General features: G+C 45.8%; 1 long non-coding RNA gene across 1 annotated transcript in view; it reads right to left on the bottom strand.

Moving 5' to 3' along the window:
- The window catches only part of LOC135369007 (uncharacterized), a 50569-nt gene that overhangs the window by 21100 nt on the left and 11304 nt on the right, over positions 1–18165 (bottom strand). Inside the window, exons 2-3 of the long non-coding RNA XR_010414921.1 lie at positions 2360–2446; positions 2161–2231 (exon numbers count right to left, since the gene is read on the bottom strand). This is a non-coding gene — a long non-coding RNA (uncharacterized LOC135369007). The remainder of the gene's footprint in view (positions 1–2160; positions 2232–2359; positions 2447–18165) is intronic.

Here is an 18165-nt window from a genome sequence, read left to right as displayed (position 1 = left end):
TCGAAACAAACTCGACGTCGGTCCGCACACTGTTGCCTGATGAGTTCAGCGGGGAACGCGCAGCCGGCTGCAAAATCCGATTGAATTCATTTTCTAATATTTGCCACTGTTTCTAAACGAAATATTCCGGTTACACGTATTTCAGGCACCCACTATTCCTATCGCACCTTCAGTTCAACTGCGTTCCTTTTTTTTTTTTCTTTTTGTTCGGAGTATAGTGCAACACAATTCCAAGAACAATTATGGTATCTGGTCTCTAGCGCGCGAGAGAGGCCACTGATCTGCACACCCTCTAGCAACCCCTCAACTCGTTCAGAAAGCCCGTGAGGGAATGAGTGATGACGTCACTCCGTGGGTATAGAGTACGCAGAGCCGTTTATTTGGAGAGTTTGGCCATTGGGAGGAGCCTGTTTCAAAGCGTGTCATTTGACGTCACACGACGGGCGGCGCCAAGGCCGGTGCCGCCATTTTGGAGCCGAGGTACAGCATTGAAATGTCCCCGTGCCGCGCCTCGATGGTGATTGCCGGGAAGGCCGTGCATCCTGGGCCGACTTCACAGGGAACTGTGCGGACATTTGTCTTAAAGCGTCTGAGGAAAAACACCCAGACAGCCTCGGCTCGCCTTTCATTCCGGCCAAGTGGGCGGAGCGATGACGTGCCTGACGTCAAAGCACGTCCACACCCCCGGCCGGCAAAAGATCAAAGAATTACCATACTCTCCCCATAAACGGCTGTAGCGCTGACCACTACTGACAACGTGGACAAATTTGAAATCAAAATCGTGATATAAAATCCACGAGACAGTGTTTTCCTTCCTTAACTTAGAATTTGGGTGCAACCTTAACTGGCAACCTCAGAGAAGTGAATAAGTATTAAGAGTAGATTTACACGTAATGTGTGTCAGCCTATTTGTGTGGCGACGTACTGCATGCGTGTGTCGCAGGATAGGACTATACGTATAATTTCGATCACATTGGTTTCTTTTGACGTGCGTCGGAAATCCTCGACACACTGCGCTGGAAACAATGTTTACCTGCTCCACATGGCTACATTCCTCGGCCGGGATTTCAACCCGCGATCTTGAGCTCAGCGAGCCAATCCCGTCCAGCAAGCTCAAGGAAGCAAGACTATAGCGGTGGCCAAGCGTATACTGCATACGGTCGCTGTGGGTCACTCTAGAGTCACTCAATCAGAGCCGTTTATAGGGAGAGTTTGGCCATTAGGAGGAGCCTAACTTGAAGCGCGTCATGCGACGTCACGGCTAAGCCACCTCCCTCGCCGTGTTCTATTGTTGTGCAGTTGTCAGCCGGTCGCCGACGCCATATTGATGCTGATCGTTGTTTACGATGCAAGCAGGGAAGACACGTGCGTACATTGTCCTTCGAAAGCCCTTCGTCCTTGAACTCTTTCAGCTTGGCAACAAAACCCCCCTTATCAGCGGCGGCTATGGGTCATAAGCCGGTTATTCCATTCATTGCGACAACAAAGCTGACGGGCAGCATCAATATGGCGCGCATCAGATGGCTGATAAGCGGATTCTGCTTGGATTCAGTCTTTTGGGGCGGTGCAACGACGACTCTGACGTCAAAATAGGCTCCACCCACGAGGCGGCAAAAGATCAGAGAATGGACAAACTCTCCCTATAAATGGCTCTGACTCAATAAGCTTCGCTTCAGAGCATCGACACTGGTGTCTCCAAGGGAGAGCAGGAGCGCCATCTTGTTTCCGCACCACACCGGTATCATCCCCATTTGAGGATCAAAAGACGGCTAACATAATGCTCCCTGTGGGATAGAGAAGCGTGTATGATATTGTCGTGCGATAATCCATGTATTGTCCACCTGAGCGTCCAGAACATGTCAAGGTGAGCTCAAGGCCGTCAACTGCTGCTCGTAAACGAAAGTAACATTTCACCCGCGTACGATAAATGGCATCCTGCGCTAACGCGCGCATGGGCAGCGTGGCGCGGAAACAAGATGGCGCAGGCTCGCTCTTGGAACTCAGTGTCGATACTCTGAAGCGTCGCTTATTTAGTGACTCTAGGTCACTCCAAGGTCATAGAAACACTGGGAAGAAGCAGGTCCGAATGCGTGCTACGTCAGGTTTTCGCGGCACATTTTGTCGGCATAGTTCCATCTGAAGTCATTGCAGGACGCGTACCCATTATCTTCCACGCCTTCCTGCTGTCCTCTCTCCATGTGTCCATGTCTGTACACCTCTCGTGGCAACAGCTGTTCCGCGGTGCAAACACGGAATATGAAAAAGTTATCAGACAATGCCCAGAGTATACATTGCATAGGATTGTACTGGACGTACCAGATGGCAAAACGGAAACAGGAGATAACTCGAAATTACTTACTCGAACGAAAAAGAAATAGACCTTGCGCCGTCTTCTCCTGTTCAAGCCTCGAAGCCCCTCTTAGCCACGGTTCTTTCGTAGTGCTAACTACGGAATAAAGAAGAGAAGTAGTTAGAAAATGTCCGGAATACATCCTGGGTGGGGCGGTAATTGGATGTAAATATTACAAAGAAAAGCGGGGGAGAAATTACTCCAATCGAATGCAAGTATACTCCTTACTCCACATCTGTACACCGCGCACAACCACAGTTGCATCGCGGCGCTTTCAAAAAATTTAGGATCACAAAAAAAAAAGTAGGTGGCGATGGAACGCTGAGAGGAATCTTTTTGTACGTGCAGTGGCTAATTCTTCTTTTCAAACTATACTGACTCCGCAAAGCAGTCTTGGGCAGTAACTAAGTTACTCTTCTACAAGAATAACAACTTGTAACTGTTAACTAGTTACTTCTCTACAAAAGTAACTTGTAACTGTAACTAGTTACTTTTTAAAAAACGAACTTGTAACTAGTTACTTTTCTACAAAAATAACTTGTAACTGTAACTAGCTACTTTTCGACAAAAGTAACTTGTAACTGTAACTAGCTACTTTTCTACAAAAGTAACTTGTAACTGTAACTAGCTAATTTTCTACAAAAATAACTTGTAACTGTAACTAGTTACTTTTCTACAAAAGTAACTTGTAACTGTAACTAGCTACTTTTCGACAAAAGTAACTTGTAACTGTGACTAGCTACCGCTTTGGGTTAAAGTAACTGCCAAATCTAAATGTATCTAAGTTACTTAAACATTGCAATATTTTCCACGTGTCAGTACCATAACGTCGTTTTGTCGAGGTTTCAAGTGCTCTGCCATTTTTCCCAACCAAGAATGCCACGAATTTTGTCGTCTTATACGCAGCCAGGATGATCTAGACTAACCCCCACCATATGCTGTTATGACCCATCGGACATCCTGTTTATAACACGGTATAACTATGCTAGGATAGTTGAAATGCTAAAACAATGTTTTTTAAAGTGACATTTATTCGTTCTTTTTTTCTTCAAAGGTAACTGTAAAGTAACTAAATTACTTTAACATTGTAACTGTAGCTGTAAAGCTAGTTACATTTCATTTCAGAAAGAGTAACTGCAGCTGTAACTCCGTTACTATTTTTGCGGGTTAATTGTAACTAACTTAGTGAGCTTTCTTGAGTAATTTACCCACGAGTGCCGCAAGAGTAACAAATTACTCCTCTTGGAGTAACTAAATTACTTTAACATTGTAACTGTAGCTGTAACTAGTTACATTTCATTTCAAAAACGTAACTGTAGCTGTAACTCCGTTACTATTTTTGCGGGTTAATTGTAACTAACTTAGCGAGTTTTCTCGAATAATTTACACACCGAGTGCCGCAAAAGTAACAAATTACTCCTCTTGGAGTAACCACTCGCGTCACAGAGCGCAGCCTAACGTATTTATATTTGCGTTACATTTATATCTGCCTCCGCCAACCAGTGTCAGAGCATTTCCCCCGCTCTCAACAAGCACTCAGGCTAGATTACCTGAGAACGCCGTAGAGGGCGCCACCAGATGCAAAATGCCAAAACGCTATACCATTCAACTAATGGAACCGACTCGCTCCGAAAAGGAGAAAAAAAAGAAAAAAAAAGAAAACAACGTGTTCACCCGGCAGATTACGTTTCGGAAACAAAGAAGGGAGGAAAAAATAAGCGTCGGTAAACGGCGTTTCAATCGCTCTCAAACAGATTGGCTCGGACCGCGTGTTCGTCGGCGGCCATGTTGTCGCGGGGGGCAATTTCGTAAATGCAAACGCCAAGATGGCCGACGCTCAAAAGCAATTTCTATCCCGTCCCTTTTATGGTATTGCTATGGTACGAGTCAACAGGAGCGCTATATTTTATGCGCGGCTCTTATTCGTCCAAGAGGCTGTTCGTGTATTTCTTCCTTCCTACGTTCGTGCATGTCCGCGTTGATGAATTTATTTCGTAATTCATTAAAGGTACTCTAAAGCAGCAGAGGCCGAATTTCATTTAGCGTGGCTATTCGACAGTCCAAGCCATCGATACAAAAACGGCGCAAATTTCATTCCAATCAGCGGTGCAGTTAATTAGAAAATTGAAATTAAAGATTACGGGCAACACTGTATTAGTATTCGGAAGCGATCCGTACTCTCAGCCGCGTACGGCGGCAACCACGTTGCATGCGCATAACACTGGGCCTGACAGCTGAACAGCTGTGCGTTTCTTTTTGATTTTATTTCGCAGAAAACACACTAAATAGGTGCCTCTGCACTCCTATAGAAATATGACACGAAATAATATAGCCACCAAAAGAACAAAACGCGACAAAATAGTGCTGTATACATAATACATATTTGACAGTGTTGCTCGCTGCACAGGGGGTTGTTTGACACCAGGCGTCGCGCCGCTGCACTACGCCGGATTTTTCGTGGTAAATTAAAAATATTTAGACAGCGTTGTCGATCGTACGGTTCCGCGTGTGGGATTTACAAGCAACAAAGTCTCAAGCCACGTCGCCAGCATATCCTGCTTGTCTACTGCTTTACAGTACCTTTAAAGGTACGGTAGTACCGTCAAGAAGCAGTACACTCTTAAGAAGAAGGAAAAAAAACGACTAATTTTGGTTCGTCTGAGGACTAGATGTGTATGCGACTCTTTGCAGAATCGCCGAGTAAATTTCAAGGCACCTAAAATGGGGAGTAATTGCAATCTAGGGAACAGGAAGATATATTTTCGCTTTCGCAGTGTACGTGCGAGACTGTGGAACCTTTCGCAGACATCCTTTACGTACCCGGGAATGCCGCGGAAAATTTTGCAGTCGCGATGGCTGACACCCAAGAGAGATACTGAACACAGTTGTGATACAATGCTCTGAACGTAGCGTAAAATTACGACCGTCAGCGTCAGCGCGATGAAGTATTACACGCAGCAAGCCCGAAGCTTGCAGTCGCTTGGCTTAGCTGAGAAGCTTCGGATGTACATCTCGCGTCAAAGTTAACTTGAACGCCGCTCCAGCCTGCGAAGCGAAAGGAGAACCACCCTGGCAACTCCTTTCCTTCATAGCGATGGCACCCCACTAACTGGAATGAGATGACCAAAACACGTTCCGCCGTTATCTCTTCTAAGCACTAGCAGGGACCGCAGGCCGGAATGGCGTTCAAGTTAGCTCTGATGCGAGCTGTACCAGGACGTTGCCTATAGGCGACACAAGAGCCACTAGATAGGCAGAGCCATGTATAAATAAGAGAGTCTGGTCATTAGGACCAGCCTACACCTGAAGTTCCACCCCCTTTTTGAGCTCCTTGGCCAGTCACGAACCAAAATGCAGCTCTGTATTATCCCGGGCTATCCAAGGTTACATTCAGCCCTTATTCACACCATAACCCAGTTAAATCTTATTTACTGGGTGCCGCAATTTTCGGTAAAGTGGATTGGATAGGATTGAAATGGATATACTACCAACACAATGGATTTTGCGGACAATATAATCACAGCCATCAGGATGGACAGAGGCATGCTGGGAAGACGCTGAACGGAAGGACCGCTTGCTAGCAGAACTGTTTGGCTGGCAGAGACGCTTTTTTGGTATAGAGACGGCTGCCGGCATGACTTTTTAATTACGAACTAAAAGTAGGTGGAACCAAAACCGGCCAAGACGTGTATAAATAAACAAAATTCAGTAATACAACGGCGAAATTCTCAGATCCCAATTTTTTTCTTTAACACATCGCTATCGCCATCACGCGAAATTCGACGCATTAGTGGCGTTTTTCTTGTGATCGTGGTTTTTACTAGGCCTAACAACGACAATGAAACATGTACAATGACAATGCGCAATTTAAATATGATTTCCAAGATAGTTGCAAGAGAACATATAGTACTTGCAGAACAAAATTAAAGTAATCCGCAAAAAAAAAATTGTCACGAAATTCTCGCTTCGTCATTCCAAGCTACGCCGCCATTTTCGATAAATTCTGGTGTCATGGCGGCCGCCATAGAAAACAGCAACCAATGAAACGCGCTCAAGTTCGAGCGCAGACAGGTCGGCCTCTCGAGACAGGTCGAGCCTCTCTTTTAGGCTCCTCCTAATGGCGAGACTACCTCTTTTTAATACGTGGCTCTGTAGATGGCCCTGTAGATGGCCCTGATGTAGATGGCCCTGTTTAGTGACCCTAGACGGCAGCACGAGACAAATCTGCACTCTTCCGGGCATATTCGGCGCCCACTCACCGATCGGGTAGAGGTTAGAGATGCGAAGCCCCGAAAAAAAACCGGAACTTTGGGGGGAAACGTTACTTTTTTGTTTTTTTCCTCCTCTCCGGAAAAATAGCCCAAAATTTCCAGGCCACAAAATTCAAAAATGTAAATTTTCGCGCCTTCGATGCGTTCCAACCCGCCAACAGTGCCTTGGGTGCCTCTAATCCGCCAACAACCACCAACTTAGAGCTCCGTCTGGCTGCTCCAAGCGATCGCCATCGCGTTCACATAACGTCGGAGTTGTGGTCGGAGTGGAAGAGTTGTTCCAATTACCTATCGCTGAGTAGACACCAGTCTCATGGGATGCTCTGCTCTTCATATATGCCTAGAGGGTGAGCACTACTAAAGTTTCTAGCTCATTGTATGCTGTGGCTTGGCCGGCAATGCTTCGAGATAACCGCGTTTGTTTCCATTTTTTCCAATATTTCGGGAAAAACCCCCCCAAAAAATACCGTTTTTTTTGCGAGCGATTCAAAATTTCCGGAAGTTTTGCATCTCTAGTAGAGGTCACAAGGGGGACAGGTTCGAACCCAGCCGATGATACGCCAGCAACTAGTACGAAGTTGCTCAGACAGGTCAGCCTCCGCGATGGTTGTTGGCGCTTTACTGTCGTCCATGTGGACACGAATAATGCGATAGCAGTGCACATATTTTTTTTTTCAGCATCCTGTATCACATCTAGAAACTTCTGCAGTGTTCCAGTCGCCTGCTCAGAACTTTACACATATGCGCGTTATACTTAAAGTCCCCTTATAGTAACCTTATCCAAACCGGCGTGGCATGATAAAGAACCCCCTCGCCTCGCAACAGACAGTTCCGTGTATCCGACAAAGTCACTCTCACTAATTACAGTACTCCGAGGCTGGATGGCCTTAAATATTACACAAAGTTCCTGGCAATACAGATAATTGCTGTAATCAAATATTCATGCCCAACGTAATTTGATTTGTCCGAGTATGGAGACTATATCCCTTAAACGACACTGCACGCCCTTTCCCTTTCATCCCTTCCCCCCCCCCCCCCCCCCCCGAGAGAGTAACAAAATCCGAGAGAAAGTTAATTTAGGAAAACGATTTTCGGCCCAAACACGGCACGCGTCACGTCGCGTCTCGGATGCGCATGCGCACTGCTCGCACCCCGCCTTTCTCCTTGCGTGATTGGACGGCGAGGCGTATACGGTGACTGCGTCATCATCAAAAGCATATTACCGTCGTCAATTAAAGGGCGATCCTCCGTAACGCTATGCATGACGTCATCAATTTACGTAATGGGTCTCCTGTCGATGTCGATGCGGATGATGCGAGGGAGGCGTGCATTTTGAGAGTGGTATGTCGCTTTCTTGATTAGGAAAGCGACGGAAAATGAGTTATTGTCCGATCTGAGAGTTTTTTTTTTTAAATGCCGCGATTAAGGATGAAGCAGCGCACGTCAGATATAACGGTGGGATATGATAATAGAAATGCATGAAATGTAGATTAGATAAGGTGGGGTGGGGAGTTAGTTTGCGAGCACTTGCAGGGAGAAATGTTAATTAGAATGGGACGTTTTACGCCGGCAATGGACTCGTTGTTGTGTGATTTTTATTTTATTTTTTTCATTTCGCGGGCTTTCCATTTAGAACGAAAAAAAAAAGAAAGAAAGAAGGCCAAGAAGCCTACCTTGTAAGGCGCTCTTCAAGTCGCTCTACAAACGGATGGGTCGCTTTGCTTAACTTAATTGATTAGACACAATGAAAAATACTGGCGACTGTGATACAGGATTGCTAACAACCTTCAGTTGGCTTCATTCGAATATCACGTTCTGTCTTCTTTTTTTTAATTATCTTGGTGCATGTTAGTTGGGGCACGCTGTACATACAGAGATGATGATGATGAAGGGGGCAACGCAGTAAATACATTTCAATATTGTTAACAAATTCAATTACATGACATCCATGCTGACGTCAGCCCTATCCCGACATCTTCCAAGAAAGGTCTGTAAAGCCCCGCTGCAGAAGTTGATGAAATCTCAGCTTTTCTGAGGACGGTGTTGAAATAGGAACAGCTCCATGCAGCTCACACGAGGCAAGGCCTTTCGTAAACGTCGCGAGCGGCCGTTTGCATAAGCTGTTAAGTGCCAAACCCCTCTTTGTTCGAAGGAATTAACTATTACCGTAACCTCGGTGCAAGGCGGTAAAAGACATGTACCTCAACTTCGTAGGGACAACTAAGTTAGAGGCTTGGAAACAAGATTCAATTTAAAGGAGTACAGAGGGCCATCAAAAATATTTTCAGTTTAAGACATCCGATGAAAGTATGTATGCGTCAATTTGCCGCATAGCACAAAAGGTTTTGATGCGTGCAGTTTTGTGTTTTTTTTTTTCGTTTTGTTTTTTCAGAAAAAAAAAACGTACACAAACAGAGGCACCCTCGTTCACTCTCGACTCGCCCCCCGGGGTGTAACAAGGAGGAGAGGGACGACCTATGACGTCATAACGTCTACGCGGCCAATCGAGGTCAGCGCCTGTCCTTTTCTTTTTGTGTGTGATGGCTTTGTTCTTTTGTAGTCGGTAACCTTACTCCCTCGGGGGGGGGGGGGGGGGGAACTAGGAATTGAAAGGGTGACCGTGGACATGGAGGATTTCATTGTCCCGCGTGAGTTTCCCTGTGAGCAATGCTGCTTGGGAGCCCCTGAACAGCTGACTAGCAGACGATACTCTGAACCAATCAGCGAGCGCGGCCGGTGTGGCGTCAGCGCAAGGTCACATGCTGGTACCCCTCTCCACCACCGTTGCGCACTGTCGCTGTTTGCGGCGCACTTTAAATTCAATTTCTGCGATAATTATGACTCTGTGGGGGCGAATTTTACTGGCCTACTTAACAGTTTTAGAGAAAGAAAACAGGGTGTTAAAAATTACTTCCGCGCTACTTTAATAGTGAAATCACACGGACATTTGGGATGGTAGGTGAGATCGTATATTTACGAGTAATCTTTGTACAGGAGCCTAAGAGTATAGCCGAATCGCTTGAGGCGGTTCGCTGACAACGTCACTTTTTATTCATTCCGCGGTGCGACCAGCGGGATATATAGTGGACGGATGGAGAGAGAACAACAGGAAGGAGTTTAAGACAGAGAATAAGGATGTATCCTGGGCCGCCTTCAGGACAGATCGTGCCACACGAATGAAAAGCCCGCCGAAAACCCCCTCCCCGAACTCCCCCCGAACGAAAAAGAGAAAAAGAGCACGGCGTGGACTACAGTTGACACGCACAATTCCCATATCTGAACCCCCCCCCCCGACTCCGAGTTAGCGCCGCGATGCAACTATGGCTATATGACTGGCGTCAGACATGAACAGATGGAGAGCCCCCCCTCCTGAGAACGAGATTGTGAGCACAACCGGAAGTCCTGCATGGCGGCAGTAGCTATAGCGTAATGTCATAACGAATAACAAAGTGATTCACTAGTAGTGAGGTTAGTACAGATTAGGTTCGTGCCGCTTGCCTCACGGCAAAAAAAAAAGAAAACATACTCTCGTCCTCAGCAGAGGAGTCCGATATGGGAAATATGCCTATAGGGATGTACGCGTTGTTCACCAGAAAATCCGGCACTGAAACATTAGGTAACTTTGTCTCTAGCGTAGTTGTAAAATAGCGGTCAAGAGGGTTCGCTCAAAACAAACAAACACACAAAAAGCGAGAAGAAATTCCTCCCATGTGCTATCGACACCTTTCATTTTTATTATACGAAACGCCGAAGAAACCGGAAAGTGACAAATTAACGAAAGAAAAAAAAAAGGGAAACCGAAACACCACTCAACGAAGCGAGCGAATAAAAAAGACATCCGACGAAGTAGCTAGCAAAAGAAACCAAAGCAACACTATAGAAGCAAGAAATAAAAGGAACGACGTAACACAAAATGAACAAAAAAAAAGAGGGAAAAAGTAAGGTAAAAAGGGAAACGTGTTTCTCCCCTCAAATACGGAGTCATCAGTATCTGATTTAGAACCCCCCCTCCGTTTCTTAGTCGTTTTTTCTTTTTTTTTGTTTTTTTTTTTTCACCTTATCGTTCCTACGGCGCTGCAACATCTGGGCTCCAGTTTGCATCCAATTTACCGCGCTACATACATACACGAGTATCTGAATGTATCGGCTCTTGGGGGATCACCGTTAAGAAATAGGGAACGACCGAGGCGGTGTAAAAAAAAGAAAAAAAAAGAAGAGGCTTTAAAAGGGGAAAAGAAACCAAAGGAGCAAGAGTATTATGCCCGGGTTCGAGCGAGGGTACTCACCCTCCTATCTTGTTGTTGTCTCGCGCGTTATCGTTTCAATGTTCGCAAAAAAGCGGAATTTATGACGAGGGAAGCATATCGTAATAATCTTGATAATCAAAGAATCGCGCACCCGCGTGTTTTACGCCCTGGAAATGAAGGGAGGAAGAAAAGAAGAAAAAAAAAGGAAATTTTCAAATCGCCTCGACGACTCTATCCATATTATTCGAAAGCTGCTGCTGCTGCTGTTGCGTCGTTGTAAATTGCGCGTGTTTATGACCGCGTCTCGGAATGGAATGGAATGGAATGGCGTTTGTATACGATACGCCTGTACGGTTCTTTCTCGTATTTTTGTGTGTGCGCGCGCGTTAAGACGTTTTACTTGAGAAAGAAAGGGATGACGCGCACACGTTGGTGTCAGCGTCAACGTTCTGTACGTTCGAAGCTGTCGTGCGTGTATGCTGTGACAAACTCTGCGTAAAATTCTGCATAAAATTGGCGCAAAATAAGGCCCGAACAGTGTTTTTTTTCTTTACACGCAAACACGTGTTTCGAAAGACGCGCCTGAAAATGACGGGTGAAATCTAACGGGAATATTTCGCAACTTAAAAGCAAAAAGGGCGTTCACCGAGAATTTGTACAAGATATTTTTTACGAGAAAGTTTTCTTTTTGTTTTTTTAAGTTCCTGAAGGGGGGGGAATATGTTTATTATATATAAAAAAATAAGAGGGAAAGGTTAGCCACCTGTATGGCGGCTTGCTATTCCCAGGAAAAAAAGGGGAAAATAAAGGCAAACAAAAAGAAAAACGAAGAAAAAGGAAAACAAATAAACAAAAAGAAAAACGAAAGAACAAAGAGGAAAACAAACATGAAACTGGTCACAGTTCACCCAGAACCTACGGTCGCGCATCGCTCGCCTGACGGTTAAGTTCCTAAGCTACACATTTATAATGTAAGAATACGATCAAGGTGGAGAGCTGGGCTAGTTGGTGAGACATTGCGAAAAACAGCGACCGAGATACACAGAGACAACACCTGTCTCTGTGTATCTCGCTCGCCGTTTTTTTCGCTAAGCATACGAGTTGGCTTGTGCAAATGCTAGCACCCGCAACCAATGTTAACACTAAAGCTCGTGCTAATGTCTGGTCCGAGTATGAAAATTTGTTTGCGGGCCATGCACACTTCGATCGACGAAACGGGAAACAAGACCTGTGGTATGGTTGCTTGTAATCCATGGAAAATGCGCCAAGTTTAGTGACCTTCCGATGACTTTCCAAAACATGAACAGCCTCGCAGAACGATATCACGACTCAATCGTTCTTTTTTAATTCCGTGGTACCGCCGCGAAGCAACGTAACTACGAGCGACGTAAGGAGCGGGGGACAGGGGGCGTTAATGCGTGTCCTGGGCCTACTTCGGGGAGAACTGCGCCCCACATTCGTCTGGAAAGTCTGCCGCAAAACCTCACACATCACAAAACCGGTGTCGGGGGTTCGAACCCGCGTCACCTCCCAGTCTCGGCGTACCTCCATTGTTCACAGCCGATCATTCGCGAGCATAACAAAAGCCGTTGCCGAGAGCGTGTAGTTCAAATCCGTTACGTTTTTGCGGTTTTTCGCTAAAGCCCAGACACCATTCAGACACCATTCACGAGATAACAGTCGTAACAATATCGTGAGGAGGAAGTGCCAATTTTACTTCTCTGTCAGAGGGCCATTTTCATGAAGTAAAACTGGATGACAAATGATTTCAGGCGGCACAGATGGCGTTATTAATTTTCTGCCGCATACACAAACAACCCTGGGGAGGGAAGCCGCCTTTATTATTACAGTGGCGCGGCTGCGAATTAATAATAATGCGCCGCTAGACGGCGTATTAGCTAGCGCTCGCCGCGTTATCTGCCGAAAAGGAACGATCGACCAAAGAAATTATAAACCCCTTCATGCGGGATTTTCCGTCGAGAGAAAGGAACGACAGGAGAGCAGATAATGATGCTCTGTTGCTCTTTCCACATGTATGTGTGTGTGTGTGTGTTTGCGGCAGAACGTGTACTAATGATGCACACCGCGCCTCCTGTGTATTATTCGATATGAGCAGCACGCTAACTATTTAATGAAATTAAAAAAATCGGGGAACGCCCTTTTTTCCCCCCTTCGTTTACAACGAATGGCCCTGTATTCTATAGCCGTCAAGGAATTCACGAAAAAGCCAAGGAGTGCCAGCGCCAGGGGTTGAGCCTGGAACCTCCTGCACTGTAAACTTTTTCACACCTTTGCGCTATGAACATTCAACCTGGTTGCGTAACATTGCATCTCCAGGATGATATTTTACAAAATTTGGAAAGCATTACTAAAGATCAAGTGTCAGTGCAAATCTTGCTTTCATTATGTCTTGGATATCGTAGGTACGAGCTAATGATATATGCATCGCTATCGATAATCGAGCACGCGCAAGTGTTTACAATACTGTTGAACAATGTTGAGATGTTGCAAGACTGAATTTTTGGAGGACAGACAACACTCGAGTAAAGAAAATTTGTGCGAAACCGTGCTCTATTTTGGTGTTACGAAAATTACACCTAAAAAGGCGTGCGCCATGCACGCTATTACACCTTTAAAGGTGTGAAAAGATTTAGAGTGTGGTTACCCGTCAGGATGCTACTTTTACGCCACATTGGCACGACCTTCTCGTGAATTGGGAAGCATCAAGCATAGGACGGCATTTTCCGAAAAATTACTTCAACATCACATCATGTCCGACCATGCCCAACTGCCCATCACATCAAAACACATCGTTCGACATCACCATCACAGCCCATCACATCACAACCCATTATGCAATATATCACAGCCTATCCTCAATTATTCTCACTGTCAGAGGACGAACTCCTTTCTTGTTTCTTACATGATCCTATCCAGCAGGGGATTTTTTTTCTTTTTTTTTAAAGAGTAGCAAGCCGGCACTTCAGTGGCTGACATCTCATTTTTGTGTGAATAAACATATACCCCCCCCCCCCCCCCCCCACCCAGCAGTTATTAAGAAGGGGCAATCACTCCTCATGTTTCTATCAGCCAACCCAAATGTTAACTCCGAGGTCTTACCTCACCTTATGTCATTTACACCATCCCATCGAATCCGATGCCTCATCACTCCTTTGTTTCTCAAATCGTCTCACCCAGTCTTTCCTTTCTCACATATATCACCTCATCAAATGGTCTCGCCCCAATGCAGTCACTGCGGTGCTATAGAAGATCTAGAGCACATTCTTCTCCATTGCCCGCACTATCACCCTTCCCCCCGAGCCGAACTCTCCGGATCCCTTCACGAGCTGGACTCTTGCCCTCCCCCCTCTCTCAAAAAAAATTGCTTGGTCCCTGGCCACATCCAGCCCACCAACGCTCTTGACCTCAAAGCTCTCTTCACCTTTCTGGACACCACAGGACTTCGCTCCATATTGTGAAGGGGGTCATTATTTCATTTCCCGCATCACCACCAGCAATGTGGTAGAGTGTCGCCCCCTGGCGATGAAACACCCCATACTATAGGGCCTGACTTTTTCGGGTTTTATTTTTGGCCAAATTCGGGGGGTAAATATCGGGTGATATTTTTCATTCGAAAATTCGGGTGTATTCGGGTTAAATCCCGTTACGGCATATTCTGTCGTCAGGAATTCGGGTACATTCGGGTGATTTTTTTTTTGTTTAATAAAAATTTGTCTTAACCTGGAACTAATGTTTAGCAATGTTATCAAACTTTATTTTAATGCACGCTTATGAGTGTGCCACGTGACCCGGATGTTTTCGGGTAGATTCGGGTTAAACCCGAATTTTACAGATTTTGTTCGGGGGGTAAATATCGGTAAATATCGGGCAGATACGGGTTTAACCCTAAAAAGTCAGGCCCTACTACATCATCTCGAAATAAAGTTGTTGTTGTTGTTGCTAATCAAATCCAATGCAAAAAGTGGGACTACGCAACAAAATCACCGCAAAGATTGTGACATAGCAGTAACCCTTGTGGTGTCGGGAACGTACATACAAAATATCGCGCTCCCAAAGTGCGCAGATTTTATTCGAACGAATTATTACGAAGTGAGCGCTTCCGGCCTCTGCGAAGCAAGAGGACGCTGAAAGCAACACTGCTGACGTCGTCCGGCGTGGAAGAATGCAAGCTTCGTAGCAGACGACAATGCTGGGTGACGTCACAGTATCTGTCTCCGGGCGAACCCATGGGCGCTTCGCATTTTGGTTTCGGTTTGGTATTGTCATCACTTACGAATTAATTACTCGCACAAAATGAATGCGAATGTTGTATTCGGTATCAAGGGAGCAGTCCGTGTTCGGTATGATGGTCATCTAAGTTTTTTTTTTTTTTTTTCGAATCCTTGCGAAGTCTCCCTCTAATTCCGATAACTCATCAGTCCCGTCTCGTCTATTCGACGGCTTATCTTTCATCGTCTTCCTTATCGAATCCAATGCAAGAACGGGACTGGCGATAACAAAGTAGACCTCCTCCCCCCCCCTTCCCTCCGCATACCAACAAGTTGCCAACAACAACGTTCCGTCCGATGTTTTCTCAAACACTCGCTCGGGGGAGACAATGGACGCTCTCCTCTTCTAATTAGAACGACATAATTCTCGCTTGCGGTGGAATTTATTCTAAGGCGAGGTGCCCGTTCGTTAGTAACGGCTCAACGAAATTTAATTAACGTTGGAATGAGCTTCCCTTTCCCTCCTCCCCCACGCACTCGCTCGGGAGACCTCAATAGAGGCAGCACAGATCCACAAAATAGTTCCCGTAAAAAAATAAAAAAATAAAAAGTAAATAAATAAGAGAGGAAGGATTCATCGTCGCCATGTTGTCGTCTTTACGAAGGCCGTTGCTAAGAGAGAGTTATCAGTGTTGCCGAAACTTTTTCGCGTTTCCCCCCGCAACGGCTCACTCTCCGATAAACTTTCCGCTAAAAGGAATGTTTTGGTCGCCATTTTTAGAAAACTTGTAATAGTGCCAACGCGTGATTATTAATAGTACCGCTATTGTCAGAGCGGGGGAGGAGGGAAAGACGACATAAAAGGCAGCTCAGAGGAGTGCAGCGATAAAAGCCTGGGGGGCAATTGACGTACGCGCAGGGGATGAATTTTAGCTTTACCGTGTATTCACAGGAGCGACATTCCCCGCGGAAGCGGAAGACGCGAAAAACGTCATAGCCTTCGAGCGCGAGCGCTCAACGCCCAGGTGTTCACGTACACTGCTAACCGTGCACTCTTAAAAATGAACTTCACCGCATAGCATGCTCCTAGCCAACCATCATCTCAAATGATATCGTTATCTGCCCTGATTTGTTCAAAACGGGGGGCGTACGCCTTTTCTGTGACACTTATGCTGTTCATAATTGTCACAAAAAAGGTGTACGCCCCCCGTTTTCAACAAATCAGGGCAGGTAACGATATCATTTGAGATGATGGTTGGCTAGGAGCGTGCTATGCGGTGAAGTTCATTTTTAAGAGTGTGGGGAATATCCTGCAACACAGTGGTCCTCCACTTCTGTCGTTCCCACAGTGCGCCATCTAGTGAAGACGGAGATAATCCTCTGCGGCCCCTCAAGGCCATACGCATGCGCATAGCCCATCGCGAAAAAGGTCCATTGCCCAAAGCAGACGGCATCTCGACGAAAATTGTGATTTTTATTTTGATTATACGCGTTAGCGCCGCTAAGTAACTGTTGCTACGAGCGGCGTACAGATGTGGACAGATGGAGAGAGGACAGAAAGAAGGAGTGGGGGGGAACAGTGAGAAGAGACATTAAAGGAGCAACGAGGTGACATTTAAAGTGGCTCGAGATTTTGTTTCGTTCGTCATCCCAAAACAATCATTGATGTTTCGGATCACGATGCAACAATCATGTCCATCAGGAGCAACAATGTAAAATATTTCTCGCCCTGTGGTGTTTTATATAAAACCTGTGGTGTTTTATAACCGTGCAACGGAATTTATAAAAACAGTCGGAGAAAGCGGCCACGGACGGCCGACACGATCCTCGCGTGAGGTAGGGAAGTCCCCGTGCCTTTTTTTTTTTTTTCTCGTTGCTTTGGTTGGTTGGAAATGAAAGAAAAATATGGAGATGTATTAGACCCGACCCAGTCACGACTGGCTACTCCAAAACGCGTTTGTGGGTGGAAAAATAGAGCTTTGTTTTTTTGTTTTTTTCTTCTCAGCTCACGCGCTGCTTTTATCTGCCGGAGCTGTGCCGCTCTACGTCACGTGTCCGGGGACCACGCTACGTCACGACGTTCCCTCGCTCTCCGATACGCTCTCTCCACGAGTGGAGGATTATTTAAAGGTGTGCGGAACGGAAGCCTCGCGCGCGCTGTGTAATGTCACCTGCACTCGTCGCTCTTCCGCAGGAGCTCATTTTGTTCGCTGCAGATAACGCCGCACTCAAAAAAAAAAAAAAAAAAGAGAGAGAGAGAGAAAAAGAAAGAAATTGGGACAACCACATCTGCATATTGTTCACAGCCAAAGCACTAAAAGCCAAAAAAAAGAAGAAAAGTTATATTATATTTATATATATACGTATATAATGAGGAAAAAAAGGGAAGAAAAAGGGAAGAAAGGTATATACGTATTTATTTTTTATTTTTTTATTCCGTGTCAGCGCCGCGAAGCAACCGTGGCTAATATATAATTGAATGTTACGGTATGACTCCCCGAAGAACTATACGCGCAAGACTTGGGCCTTCCATTTTCCCTTAATCTTTCTCCCGCGCGGTATAGCGTGCTACAATGCATTTCTCCAGCCCGAGTTTTGGCCGAAATAAAACGCTGGTAATTAGAATTCCCGCAATTAATAGCGTGGGAAGGAGGAGGAGGGGGGGAGGAGGAGGCCCAAACAAAGCGTCATTCTCAGCGACGTTCTAATTAGTCCCTGCAGTACCTTGTTTGCTCTAGCTCCTACGGACGCCGCGCTGCGTAACGCCGCTTACTGTACAAGGCCCCGGCGCGCCGCGTGGTGAAAATAAATTATAACGAAAGGATGTTACATTAACGTCGATCTGCGTTGTTATACAAAGCGGCTCTCCAACATCTACTTATTAAGGAGTTGCGAAGAATGAGACTCCAGTTGGTAGGGGGGGAAAGAGTTCTGGGTCGTCGCATTGTCTCTGTACTTGCGCAATTTTCCCCCCGAAATTCTTCCGGATTACTTATGTATTTCGGAGGCATAGGATGAAGAAGAACCGGTGAACCAGCTGCACCGGAGAATCAGTTTATATGCTTTTC

Source organism: Ornithodoros turicata, chromosome 9, assembly GCF_037126465.1.
Source record: "Ornithodoros turicata isolate Travis chromosome 9, ASM3712646v1, whole genome shotgun sequence".
In the NCBI taxonomy this organism is placed as follows: Eukaryota; Metazoa; Arthropoda; class Arachnida; order Ixodida; family Argasidae; genus Ornithodoros; species Ornithodoros turicata.
This window is presented reverse-complemented; position numbering and strand designations above follow the sequence as displayed.